Raw genomic sequence first — 14,605 nt, 5'->3', positions numbered from 1 at the left:
GGGAAGTTTGTGCAAAATGTGACTCTGCCACTTTCAGTACTTGGCATATGTTGGATATAAAAAGTCGTAATATCAAACTGCGAATACGTGCAGAGAGCCAGAATTTGGCTCCAAAATATGGCTCAGGCCTCGAAATTGGGATGTTTGGGATATTTTGAACACTGCAGGGAGGTTTGGGACAAATGTGACCAAACGCCGCTTTCAGTACTTCGCATATGTTGGGTATAAAAAAGTAATAATTTCAAACTGCGAATACGTGCAGAGAGCCAGAATTTGGCTCCAAAATATGGCTCAGGCCTCGAAATTGGGATGTTTGGGATATTTTGAAGACTGCAGGGAGGTTTGGGACAAATGTTGCCAAACGCCGCTTTCAAAACTTGGCATTTGTTGGGTATAGAAAAGTCATAATATCAAACTGCGAATACGTGCAGAGAGCCAGAATTTGGCACCAAAATATGGCTCAGGCCTAGAAATTGGGGTATTTGGGATATTTTGAAACCTGCAGGGGAGTTTGTGCAAAATGTGACACACTGCTGCTTTCAGTACTCGGCATATGTTGGGTATAAAAATTCGCAATTTCAAACTGCCATTACGTGCTGAGAGCCAGAATTTGACTCCAAAATATGGCTCAGGCCTCGAAATTGGGATATTTGGGATATTTTGAAAACTGCAGGGGAGTTTGTGCAAAATGTTACTCACTGCCGCTTTCAGTACTTGGCATTTGTTGGGTATAAAAAGTCGTAATTTCAAACTGCGAATACGTGCAGAGAGCCGGAATTTGGCTCTAAAATATGGCTCAGGCCTCGAAATTGGGATATTTGGGATATTTGGGTAACTAAAGGGGGGTTTGGGACAAATGTGACCAAATGCCGCTTTTGGTACTTCGCATATGTTGGGTATAAAAAGTCATAATTTCAAACTGCGAATACATGCAGAGAGCCTGAATTTGACTCCAAAATATGGCACAGGCCTAGAAATTGGGATATTTCGAAAACTGCAGGGGAGTATGTGCAAAATGTGACTCACTGCCGCTCTCAGGACTTGGCATATGTTGGGTATAAAAAGTCGTTATTTCAAGCTGCGAATACGTGCAGAGAGGCTAAATTAGGCTCTAAAATGTGGCTCAGGCCTCGAAATTGGGATGTTTGGGATATTTTGAAAACTGCAGGGAAGTTTGGGACATATGTGACCAAATGCCGCGTTCAGTACTTGGCATATGTTTGGGATAAAAAGTTGTAATTTCAAACTGCGAATACGTGCAGAGAGCCAGAATTTGGCTCCAAAATATGGCTTAGGCCTCGAAATTGGGATATTTTGAAAACTGCAGGGGAGTTTGTGCAAAATGTGACTCACTGCCGCTTTCAGTACTTGGCATATGTTCGGTATAAAATTCGTAATTTCAAACTGAGAATACGTGCAGAGAGCCTGAATTTGGCTCCAAAATATGGCTCAGGCCTCGATATTGGAATGTTTGGGATATTTTGAAAACTGCAGGGAGGTTTGGGACAAATGTGACCAAACGCCGCTTTCAGTACTTTGCATATGTTGGGTATAAAAAAAGTAGTAATTTCAAACTGCGAATACGTGCAGAGACACACAATTTGTCTCCAAAATATCGCTCAGGCCTCGAAATTGTGATGTTTGGGATATTTTGAAAACTGCAGGGAGGTTTGGGACAAATGTGACCAAATGCCGCTTTCAGTATTTGGCATATGTTGGGTTTAAAAAAGTCGCAATTTCAAACAGCGAATACGTACAGAGAGCCAGAATTCGGCTCCAAAATATGGCTCAGGCCTCGAAATTGGGATATTTGGGATATTTCGAAAATTGCAGGGGAGTTTGTACGAAATATGACTCATTGCCGCTCTCAGGACTAGGCATATGTTGGGTATAAAGGTCGTAATTTGAAACTGCGAATACGTGCATAGAGCCAGAATTTGGCTCCAAAATATGGCTCAGGCCTCGAAATTGGGATATTTGGGATATTTTGGTAACTAAAGGGGGGTTTGGGACAAATGTGACCAAATGCCGCTTTTGGTACTTCGCATATGTTGGGTATAAAAAGTCGTAATTTCAAACTGCGAATACGTGCAGAGAGCCAGAATTTGGTTCCAAAATATGGCTCAGGCCTCGAAATTGGGATATTTGGGATATTTTGAAAACTGCAGGGGAGTTTGTGCAAAATGTGACTCACTGCCACTTTCAGTACTTGGCATATGTTGGGTATAAAAAGTCGTTATTTCAAGCTGCGAATACGTGCAGAGAGGCTAAATTGGCTCAAAAATATGGCTCAGGCCTCGAAATTGGGATATTAGGGATATTTTGAAAACTGCAGGGGAGTTTGTGCAAAATGTTACTCACTGCCGATTTCAGTACTTGGCATTTGTTGGGTATAAAAAGTCGTAATTTCAAACTGCGAATACATGCAGAGAGCCAGAATTTGGCTCCAAAAAATGGCTCAGGCCTCGAAATTGGGATATTTGTGATATTTTGAAAACTGCAGGGGAGTTTGTGCAAATTGTGACTCACTGCCTTTTTCAGTACTTGGCATATGTTGGGTATAAAAAGTTGTTATTTCATGCTGCGAATACGTGCAGAGAGCCTAAATTTGGCTCTAAAATGTGGTTCAGGCCTCGATATTGGGATGTTTGGGATATTTTGAAAGTTGCATGGAAGTTTGGGACATATGTGACCAAACGCCGCATTCAGTACTTGGCATATGTTGGGTATAAAAAGTTGTAATTTCAAACTGCGAATACGTGCAGAGAGCCAGAATTTGGCTCCAAAATATGGCTCAGGCCTCGAAATTGGGATATTTGGGATATTTTGAAAACTGCAGGGGAGTTTGTGCAAAATGTGACTCACTGCCACTTTCAGTACTTGGCATATGTTGGGTATGAAAAGTCGTTATTTCAAGCTGCGAATACGTGCAGAGAGGCTAAATTGGCTCTAAAATGTGGCTCAGGCCTCGAAATTGGGATGTTTGGGATATTTTGAAAACTGCAGGGAAGTTTGGGACATATGTGACCAAATGCCGCATTCAGTACTTGGCATATGTTGGTGATAAAAAGTTGTAATTTCAAACTGCGAATACGTGCAGAGAGCCAGAATTTGGCTCCAAAATATGGCTCAGGCCTCGAAATTGGGATATTTTGAAAACTGCAGGGGAGTTTGTGCAAAATGTGACTCACTGCCCCTTTCAGTACTTGGCATATGTTTGGTATAAAATTCGTAATTTCAATCTGCGAATACGTGCAGAGAGCCTAAATTTGGCTCTAAAATGTGGTTCAGGCCTCGATATTGGGATGTTTGGGATATTTTGAAAACTGCATGGAAGTTTGGGACATATGTGACCAAACGCCGCATTCAGTACTTGGCATATGTTGGGTATAAAAAGTAGTAATTTCAAACTGCGAATACGTGCAGAGAGCCAAATTTTGGCTCCAAAATATGGCTCAGGCCTCGAAATTGGGATATTTTGAAAACTGCAGGGGAGTTTGTGCAAAATGTGACTCACTGCCGCTTTCAGAACTTGCCATATGTTGGGTATAAAAAGTCGTAATTTCAAACTGAGAATACGTGCAGAGAGCCTGAATTTGGCTCCAAAATATGGCTCAGGCCTCGATATTGGAATGTTTGGGATATTTTGAAAACTGCAGGGAGGTTTGGGACAAATGTCACCAAACGCCGCTTTCAGTACTTTGCATATGTTGGGTATAAAAAAGTAGTAATTTCAAACTGCGAATACGTGCAGAGAGCCAGAATTTGGCTCCAAAATATGGCTCAGGCCTCGAAATTGGGATGTTTGAGATATTTTGAAAACTGCAGGGAGGTTTGGGACAAATGTGACCAAACGCCGCTCTCAGTACTTCGCATATGTTGGGAATAAAAAAGTAGTAATTTCAAACTGCGAATACGTGCAGAGAGCCAGAATTTGGCTCCAAAATATGGCTCAGGCCTAGAAATTGGGGTATTTGGGATATTTTGAAACCTGCAGGGGAGATTGTGCAAAATGTGACTCACTGCTGCTTTCAGTACTCGGCATATGTTGGGTATAAAAATTCGCAATTTCAAACTGCCAATACGTGCTGAGAGCCAGAATTTGGCTCCAAAATATGGCTCAGGCCTCGAAATTGGGATATTTAGGATATTTTGAAAACTGCAGGGGAGTTTGTGCAAAATGTTACTCACTGCCGCTTTCAGTACTTGGCATTTGTTGGGTATAAAAAGTCGCAATTTCAAACTGCAAATACGTGCAGAGAGCCAGAATTTGGCTCCAAAAAATGGCGCAGGCCTCGAAATTGGGATATTTGGGATATTTTGAAAACTGCAGGGGAGTTTATGCAAAATGTGACTCACTGCCGCTTTCAGGACTAGGCGTATGTTGGGTTTAAAAAAGTCGTAATTTCAAACTGCGAATACGTGCAGAGAGCAAGAATTTGGCTCCAAAATATGGCTCAGGCCTCAAAATTGGGATGTTTGGGAGGTTTTGAAAACTGCAGGGGGGTTTGGGACAAATGTGACCAAATGCCGCTTTCGGTACTTCGCATATGTTGGGTATAAAAAGTCGGAATTTCAAACTGCGAATACGTGCAGAGAGCCAGAATTTGGCTTCAAAAAATGGCTCAGGCCTCGAAATTGGGATATTTGCGATATTTTGAAAACTGCAGGGAGGTTTGGGACAAATGTGACCAAACGCCGCTTTCAGTACTTCGCATATGTTGGGAATAAAAAAGTAGTAATTTCAAACTGCGAATACGTGCAGAGAGCCAGAATTTGGCTCCAAAATATGGCTCAGGCCTCGAAATTGGGATGTTTGGGATATTTTGAAAACTGCAGTGGGGATTGGGACAAATGTGACCAAACGCCGCTTTCAGTACTTGGCATATATTCCGTATAAAAAGTCGCAATTTCAAACAGCGAATACGTGCAGAGAGCCAGAATTCGGCTCCAAAATATGGCTCAGGCCTCGAAATTGGAATGTTTGGGATATTTTGAAAATTGCAGGGGGCGTTTGGGACAAATATGACCAAACGCCGCTTTCAGTACTTGGCATATGTTGGGCATAAAAAGTCGTAATATTAAACTGCGAAAACGTGCAGAGAGCCAAAATTTGGCTCCAAAATATATTTCAGGCCTCGATATTAAGATGGTTGGGATATTTTGTAAACTGCAGGGAGGTTTGGGACAAATGTGACCAAACGCTGCTTTCAGTACTTCGCATATGTTGGGTATAAAAAATTGTAATTTCAAACTGCGAATACGTGTAGAGAGCCAGAATTTGGCTCCAAAATATGGCTCAGGCCTCGAAATTGGGATGTTTTGGATATTTTGACAACTGCAGGGGAGTTTATGCAAGATGTGACTCACTGCCGCTTTCAGGACTTGGCATATGTTGGGTATAAAAAAGTCGTAATTTCAAACTGCGAATACGTTCAGAGGGCCAGAATTTTGCTCCAAAATATGGCTCAGGCCTCGAAATTGGGATGTTTAGGATATTTTGAAGACTGCAGGGAGGTTTGGGACAAATGTGGCCAAACTCCGCTTTCAGAACTTGGCATGTGTTGGGTAAAAAAAAGTCATAATATCAAACTGCGAATGCGTGCAGAGAGCCAGAATTTGGCTCCAAAATATGGCTCAGGCCTCGAAATATGGGTATTTAGGATATTTTGAAACCTGCAGGGGAGTTTGTGCAAAATGTGACTCACTGCCGCTTTCAGAACTTGGCATATGTTGGGTATAAAAAGTCGTAATTTCAAACTGCGAATACGTGCAGAGAGCCAGAATTTGGCTCCAAAATATGGCTCAGGCCTCGAAATTGGGATGTTTGGGATATTTTGAAGACTGCAGGGAGGTTTGGGACAAATGTGGCCAAACGCCGCTTTCAAAACTTGGCATTTGTTGGGTATAGAAAAGTCATAATATCAAACTGCGAATACGTGCAGAGAGCCAGAATTTGGCTCCAAAATATGGCTTAGGCCTAGAAATTGGGGTATTTGGGATATTTTGAAACCTGCAGGGGAGTTTGTGCAAAATGTGACTCACTGCTGCTTTCAGTACTCGGCATATGTTGGGTATAAAAATTCGCAATTTCAAACTGCCAATACGTGCTGAGAGCCAGAATTTGACTCCAAAATATGGCTCAGGCCTCGAAATTGGGATATTTGGGATATTTTAAAAACTGCAGGGGAGTTTGTGCAAAATGTGACTCACTGCCGCTTTCAGAACTTGGCATATGTTGGGTATAAAAAGTCGTAATTTCAAACTGCGAATACGTGCAGAGAGCCGGAATTTGGCTCCAAAATATGGCTCAGGCCTCGAAATTGGGATATTTGGGATATTTGGGTAACTAAAGGGGGGTTTGGGACAAATGTGACCAAATGCCGCTTTTGGTACTTCGCATATGTTGGGTATAAAAAGTCATAATTTCAAACTGCGAATACATGCAGAGAGCCTGAATTTGACTCCAAAATATGGCACAGGCCTAGAAATTGGGATATTTCGAAAACTGCAGGGGAGTTTGTGCAAAATGTGACTCACTGCCGCTCTCAGGACTTGGCATATGTTGGGTATAAAAAGTCGTTATTTCAAGCTGCGAATACGTGCAGAGAGGCTAAATTAGGCTCTAAAATGTGGCTCAGGCCTCGAAATTGGGATGTTTGGGATATTTTGAAAACTGCAGGGAAGTTTGGGACATATGTGACCAAATGCCGCGTTCAGTACTTTGCATATGTTTGGGATAAAAAGTTGTAATTTCAAACTGCGAATATGTGCAGAGAGCCAGAATTTGGCTCCAAAATATGGCTCAGGCCTCGAAATTGGGATATTTTGAAAACTGCAGGGGAGTTTGTGCAAAATGTGACTCACTGCCGCTTTCAGTACTTGGCATATGTTCGGTATAAAATTCGTAATTTCAAACTGAGAATACGTGCAGAGAGCCTGAATTTGGCTCCAAAATATGGCTCAGGCCTCGATATTGGAATGTTTGGGATATTTTGAAAACTGCAGGGAGGTTTGGGACAAACGCCACTTTCAGTACTTTGCATATGTTGGGTATAAAAAAAGTAGTAATTTCAAACTGCGAATACGTGCAGAGACACACAATTTGTCTCCAAAATATCGCTCAGGCCTCGAAATTGTGATGTTTGGGATATTTTGAAAACTGCAGGGAGGTTTCGGACAAATGTGACCAAATGCCGCTTTCAGTATTTGGCATATGTTGGGTTTAAAAAAGTCGCCATTTCAAACTGCGAATACGTGCAGAGAGCCAGAATTCGGCTCCAAAATATGGCTCAGGCCTCGAAATTGGGATATTTGGGATATTTCGAAAACTGCAGGGGAGTTTGTACGAAATATGACTCATTGCCGCTCTCAGGACTAGGCATATGTTGGGTATAAAGGTCGTAATTTGAAACTGCGAATACGTGCATAGAGCCAGAATTTGGCTCCAAAATATGGCTCAGGCCTCGAAATTGGGATATTTGGGATATTTTGGTAACTAAAGGGGGGGTTTGGGACAAATGTGACCAAATGCCGCTTTCGGTACTTCGCATATGTTGGGTATAAAAAGTCATAATTTCAAACTGCGAATACGTGCAGAGAGCCAGAATTTGGCTCCAAAATATGGCTCAGGCCTCGAAATTGGGATATTTGGGATATTTTGAAAACTGCAGGGGAGTTTGTGCAAAATGTGACTCACTGCCACTTTCAGTACTTGGCATATGTTGGGTATAAAAAGTCGTTATTTCAAGCTGCGAATACGTGCAGAGAGGCTAAATTGGCTCTAAAATGTGGCTCAGGCCTCGAAATTGGGATGTTTGGGATATTTTGAAAACTGCAGGGAAGTTTGGGACATATGTGACCAAATGCCGCATTCAGTACTTGGCATATGTTGGTGATAAAAAGTTGTAATTTCAAACTGCGAATACGTGCAGAGAGCCAGAATTTGGCTCCAAAATATGGCTCAGGCCTCGAAATTGGGATATTTTGAAAACTGCAGGGGAGTTTTTGCAAAATGTGACTCACTGCCGCTTTCAGTACTTGGCATATGTTTGGTATAAAATTCGTAATTTCAAACTGAGAATACGTGCAGAGAGCCTGAATTTGGCTCAAAAATATGGCTCAGGCCTCGATATTGGAATGTTTAGGATATTTTGAAAACTGCAGGGAGGTTTGGGACAAATGTGACCAAACGCCACTTTCAGTACTTTGCATATGTTGGGGATAAAAAAGTAGTAATTTCAAACTGCGAATACGTGCAGAGACACACAATTTGTCTCCAAAATAAAGCTCAGGCCTCGAAATTGTGATGTTTGGGATATTTTGAAAACTGCAGGGAGGTTTGGGACAAATGCGACCAAACGCCGCTCTCAGTAATTCGCATATGTTGGGTATAAAAAGTAGTAATTTCATAATTTCAAACTGCGAATACGTGCAGACAGCCTGAATTTGGCTCCAAAATATGGCTCGCGCCTCGAAATTGGGATATTTGGGATATTTTGAAAATTGCAGGGGAGTTTGTGCAAAATGTGACTCACTGCTGCTTTCAGTACTTGGCGTATGATGGGTATAAAAATTCGTAATATTAAACTGCCAATACGTGCAGAGAGCCAGAATTTGGCTCCAAAATATGGCTCAGGCCTCGATATTAAGATGGTAGTGATATTTTGAAAACTGCTTGGAGGTTTGCTACAAATGTGACCAAACGCTACTTTCAGTACTTCGCATTTGTTGGGTATAAAAAATTCGTAATTTCAAACTGCGAATAAGTGCAGAGAGCCAGAATTTGGCACCAAAATATGGCTCCGGCCTCGAAATTGGGATGTTTCGGATATTTTGAAGACTGCAGGGAGGTTTGGGACAAATGTGACGAAACGCCGCTGTCAGTACTTGGCATATGTTGGGTATAAAAAAGTCGTAATTTCAAAAATGCCAATACGTGCAGAGAGCCAGAATTTGGCTCCAAAATATGGCTCAGGCCTCGAAATTGGGATGTTTGATATATTTTGAAAACGGCAGGGGGGGATTGGGACAAATGTGTCCAAACGCCGCTTTCAGTTCTTGGCATATGTTGGGTATAAAAAAGTCGCAATTTCAAACTGCGAATACGTGCAGAGAGCCAGAATTCGGCTCCAAAATATGGCTCAGGCCTCGAAATTGGGATATTTGGGATGTTTCGAAAACTGCAGGGGAGTTTGTACGAAATATGACTCATTGCCGCTCTCAGGACTAGGCATATGTTGGGTATAAAGGTCGTAATTTGAAACTGCGAATACGTGCATAGAGCCAGAATTTGGCTCCAAAATATGGCTCAGGCCTCGAAATTGGGATATTTGGGATATTTTGGTAACTAAAGGGGGGTTTGGGACAAATGTGACCAAATGCCGCTTTTGGTACTTCGCATATGTTGGGTATAAAAAGTCATAATTTCAAACTGCGAATACGTGCAGAGAGCCAGAATTTGGCTCCAAAATATGGCTCAGGCCTCGAAATTGGGATATTTGGGATATTTTGAAAACTGCAGGGGAGTTTGTGCAAAATGTGACTCACTGCCACTTTCAGTACTTGGCATATGTTGGGTATAAAAAGTCGTTATTTCAAGCTGCGAATATGTGCAGAGAGGCTAAATTGGCTCTAAAATGTGGCTCAGGCCTCGAAATTGGGATGTTTGGGATATTTTGAAAACTGCAGGGAAGTTTGGGACATATGTGACCAAATGCCGCATTCAGTACTTGGCATATGTTGGTGATAAAAAGTTGTAATTTCAAACTGCGAATACGTGCAGAGAGCCAGAATTTGGCTCCAAAATATGGCTCAGGCCTCGAAATTGGGATATTAGGGATATTTTGAAAACTGCAGGGGAGTTTGTGCAAAATGTTACTCACTGCCGCTTTCAGTACTTGGCATTTGTTGGGTATAAAAAGTCGTAATTTCAAACTGCGAATACGTGCAGAGAGCCAGAATTTGGCTCCAAAAAATGGCTCAGGCCTCGAAATTGGGATATTTGTGATATTTTGAAAACTGCAGGGGAGTTTGTGCAAAATGTGACTCACTGCCTTTTTCAGTACTTGGCATATGTTGGGTATAAAAAGTTGTTATTTCAAGCTGCGAATACGTGCAGACAGCCTAAATTTGGCTCTAAAATGTGGCTCAGGCCTCGATATTGGGATGTTTGGGATATTTTGAAAACTGCATGGAAGTTTGGGACATATGTGACCAAACGCCGCATTCAGTACTTGGGATATGTTGGGTATAAAAAGTTGTAATTTCAAACTGCGAATATGTGCAGAGAGACAAATTTTGGCTCCAAAATATGGCTCAGGCCTCGAAATTGGGATATTTTGAAAACTGCAGGGAAGTTTGTGCAAAATGTGACTCACTGCCGCTTTCAGAACTTGCCATATGTTGGGTATAAAAAGTCGTAATTTCAAACTGAGAATACGTGCAGAGAGCCTGAATTTGGCTCCAAAATATGGCTCAAGCCTCGATATTGGAATGTTTGGGATATTTTGAAAACTGCAGGGAGGTTTGGGACAAATGTCACCAAACGCCGCTTTCAGTACTTTGCATATGTTGGGTATAAAAAAGTAGTAATTTCAAACTGCGAATACGTGCATAGGGCCAGAATTTTGCTCCGAAATATGGCTCAGGCCTCGAAATTGGGATGTTTGGGATATTTTGAAAACTGCAGGGAGGTTTGGGACAAATGTGACCAAACGCCGCTTTCAGTACTTCGCATATGTTGGGAATAAAAAAGTAGTAATTTCAAACTGCGAATACGTGCAGAGAGCCAGAATTTGGCTCCAAAATATGGCTCAGGCCTCGAAATTGGGATGTTTGGGATATTTTGAAGCCTGCAGGGAGGTTTGGGACAAATGTGGCCAAACGCCGCTTTCAAAACTTGGCATTTGTTGGGTATAGAAAAGTCATAATATCAAACTGCGAATACGTGCAGAGAGCCAGAATTTGGCTCCAAAATATGGCTCAGGCCTAGAAATTGGGGTATTTGGGATATTTTGAAACCTGCAGGGGAGTTTGTGCAAAATGTGACTCACTGCTGCTTTCAGTACTCGGCATATGTTGGGTATAAAAATTCGCAATTTCAAACTGCCAATACGTGCTGAGAGCCAGAATTTGGCTCCAAAATATGGCTCAGGCCTCGAAATTGGGATATTTAGGATATTTTGAAAACTGCAGGGGAGTTTGTGCAAAATGTTACTCACTGCCGCTTTCAGTACTTGGCATTTGTTGGGTATAAAAAGTCGTAATTTCAAACTGCCAATACGTGCAGAGAGCCTGAATTTGGCTCTAAAATATGGCTCAGGGCTCGAAATTGGGATGTTTGATATATTTTGAAAACGGCAGGGGGGATTGGGACAAATGTGTCCAAACGCCGCTTTCAGTTCTTGGCATATGTTGGGTATAAAAAAGTCGCAATTTCAAACTGCGAATACGTGCAGAGAGCCAGAATTCGGCTCCAAAATATGGCTCAGGCCTCGAAATTGGGATATTTGGGATGTTTCGAAAACTGCTGGGGAGTTTGTACGAAATATGACTCATTGCCGCTCTCAGGACTAGGCATATGTTGGGTATAAAGGTCGTAATTTGAAACTGCGAATACGTGCATAGAGCCAGAATTTGGCTCCAAAATATGGCTCAGGCCTCGAAATTGGGATATTTGGGATATTTTGGTAACTAAAGGGGGGTTTGGGACAAATGTGACCAAATGCCGCTTTTGGTACTTCGCATATGTTGGGGTATAAAAAGTCATAATTTCAAACTGCGAATACGTGCAGAGAGCCAGAATTTGGCTCCAAAATATGGCTCAGGCCTCGAAATTGGGATATTTGGGATATTTTGAAAACTGCAGGGGAGTTTGTGCAAAATGTGACTCACTGCCACTTTCAGTACTTGGCATATGTTGGGTATAAAAAGTCGTTATTTCAAGCTGCGAATATGTGCAGAGAGGCTAAATTGGCTCTAAAATGTGGCTCAGGCCTCGAAATTGGGATGTTTGGGATATTTTGAAAACTGCAGGGAAGTTTGGGACATATGTGACCAAATGCCGCATTCAGTACTTGGCATATGTTGGTGATAAAAAGTTGTAATTTCAAACTGCGAATACGTGCAGAGAGCCAGAATTTGGCTCCAAAATATGGCTCAGGCCTCGAAATTGGGATATTTTGAAAACTGCAGGGGAGTTTGTGCAAAATGTGACTCACTGCCGCTTTCAGTACTTGGCATATATTTGGTATAAAATTCGTAATTTCAAACTGAGAATACGTGCAGAGAGCCTGAATTTGGCTCAAAAATATGGCTCAGGCCTCGATATTGGAATGTTTGGGATATTTTGAAAACTGCAGGGAGGTTTGGGACAAATATGACCAAACGCCGCTCTCAGTAATTCGCATATGTTGGGTATAAAAAGTAGTAATTTCAAACTGCGAATACGTGCAGACAGCCTGAATTTGGCTCCAAAATATGGCTCGCGCCTCGAAATTGGGATATTTGGGATATTTTGAAAATTGCAGGGGAGTTTGTGCAAAATGTGACTCACTGCTGCTTTCAGTACTTGGCGTATGATGGGTATAAAAATTCGTAATATTAAACTGCCAATACGTGCAGAGAGCCAGAATTTGGCTCCAAAATATGGCTCAGGCCTCGATATTAAGATGGTAGTGATATTTTGAAAACTGCTTGGAGGTTTGCTACAAATGTGACCAAACGCTACTTTCAGTACTTCGCATTTGTTGGGTATAAAAAATTCGTAATTTCAAACTGCGAATAAGTGCAGAGAGCCAGAATTTGGCACCAAAATATGGCTCTGGCCTCGAAATTGGGATGTTTGGGATATTTTGAAAATTGAAGGGGAGTTTGTGCAAAATGTGACTCTCTGCCACTTTCAGTACTTGGCATATGTTGGATATAAAAAGTCGTAATATCAAACTGCGAATACGTGCAGAGAGCCAGAATTTGGCTCCAAAATATGACTCTGGCCTCAAAATTGGGATGTTTCGGATATTTTGAAGACTGCAGGGAGGTTTGGGACAAATGTGACCAAACGCCGCTGTCAGTACTTGGCATATGTTGGGTATAAAAAAGTCGTAATTTCAAACTGCGAATACGTGCAGAGAGCCAGAATTTGGCTCCAAAATATGGCTCAGGCCTTGAAATTGGGATATTAGGGATATTTTGAAAACTGCAGGGGAGTTTGTGCAAAATGTTACTCACTGCCGCTTTCAGTACTTGGCATTTGTTGGGTATAAAAAGTCGTAATTTCAAACTGCGAATACGTGCAGAGAGCCAGAATTTGGCTCCAAAAAATGGCTCAGGCCTCGAAATTGGGATATTTGTGATATTTTGAAAACTGCAGGGGAGTTTGTGCAAAATGTGACTCACTGCCTTTTTCAGTACTTGGCATATGTTGGGTATAAAAAGTTGTTATTTCAAGCTGCGAATACGTGCAGAGAGCCTAAATTTGGCTCTAAAATGTGGCTCAGGCCTCGATATTGGGATGTTTGGGATATTTTGAAAACTGCATGGAAGTTTGGGACATATGTGACCAAACGCCGCATTCAGTACTTGGCATATGTTGGGTATAAAAAGTTGTAATTTCAAACTGCGAATACGTGCAGAGAGCCAAATTTTGGCTTCAAAATATGGCTCAGGCCTCGAAATTGGGATATTTTGAAAACTGCAGGGGAGTTTGTGCAAAATGTGACTCACTGCCGCTTTCAGAACTTGCCATATGTTGGGTATAAAAAGTCGTAATTTCAAACTGAGAATACGTGCAGAGAGCCTGAATTTGGCTCCAAAATATGGCTCAAGCCTCGATATTGGAATGTTTGGGATATTTTGAAAACTGCAGGGAGGTTTGGGACAAATGTCACCAAACGCCGCTTTCAGTACTTTGCATATGTTGGGTATAAAAAAGTAGTAATTTCAAACTGCGAATACGTGCATAGGGCCAGAATTTGGCTCCAAAATATGGCTCAGGCCTCGAAATTGGGATGTTTGGGATATTTTGAAAACTGCAGGGAGGTTTGGGACAAATGTGACCAAACGCCGCTTTCAGTACTTCGCATATGTTGGGAATAAAAAAGTAGTAATTTCAAACTGCGAATACGTGCAGAGAGCCAGAATTTGGCTCCAAAATATGGCTCAGGCCTCGAAATTGGGATGTTTGGGATATTTTGAAGCCTGCAGGGAGGTTTGGGACAAATGTGGCCAAACGCCGCTTTCAAAACTTGGCATTTGTTGGGTATAGAAAAGTCATAATATCAAACTGCGAATACGTGCAGAGAGCCAGAATTTGGCTCCAAAATATGGCTCAGGCCTAGAAATTGGGGTATTTGGGATATTTTGAAACCTGCAGGGGAGTTTGTGCAAAATGTGACTCACTGCTGCTTTCAGTACTCGGCATATGTTGGGTATAAAAATTCGCAATTTCAAACTGCCAATACGTGCTGAGAGCCAGAATTTGGCTCCAAAATATGGCTCAGGCCTCGAAATTGGGATATTTAGGATATTTTGAAAACTGCAGGGGAGTTTGTGCAAAATGTTACTCACTGCCGCTTTCAGTACTTGGCATTTGTTGGGTATAAAA

This window comes from Procambarus clarkii, unplaced genomic scaffold (assembly GCF_040958095.1).
Source record: "Procambarus clarkii isolate CNS0578487 unplaced genomic scaffold, FALCON_Pclarkii_2.0 HiC_scaffold_326, whole genome shotgun sequence".
Taxonomy (NCBI): domain Eukaryota; kingdom Metazoa; phylum Arthropoda; class Malacostraca; order Decapoda; family Cambaridae; genus Procambarus; species Procambarus clarkii.
Note: the sequence above shows the minus strand (reverse complement) of the source record.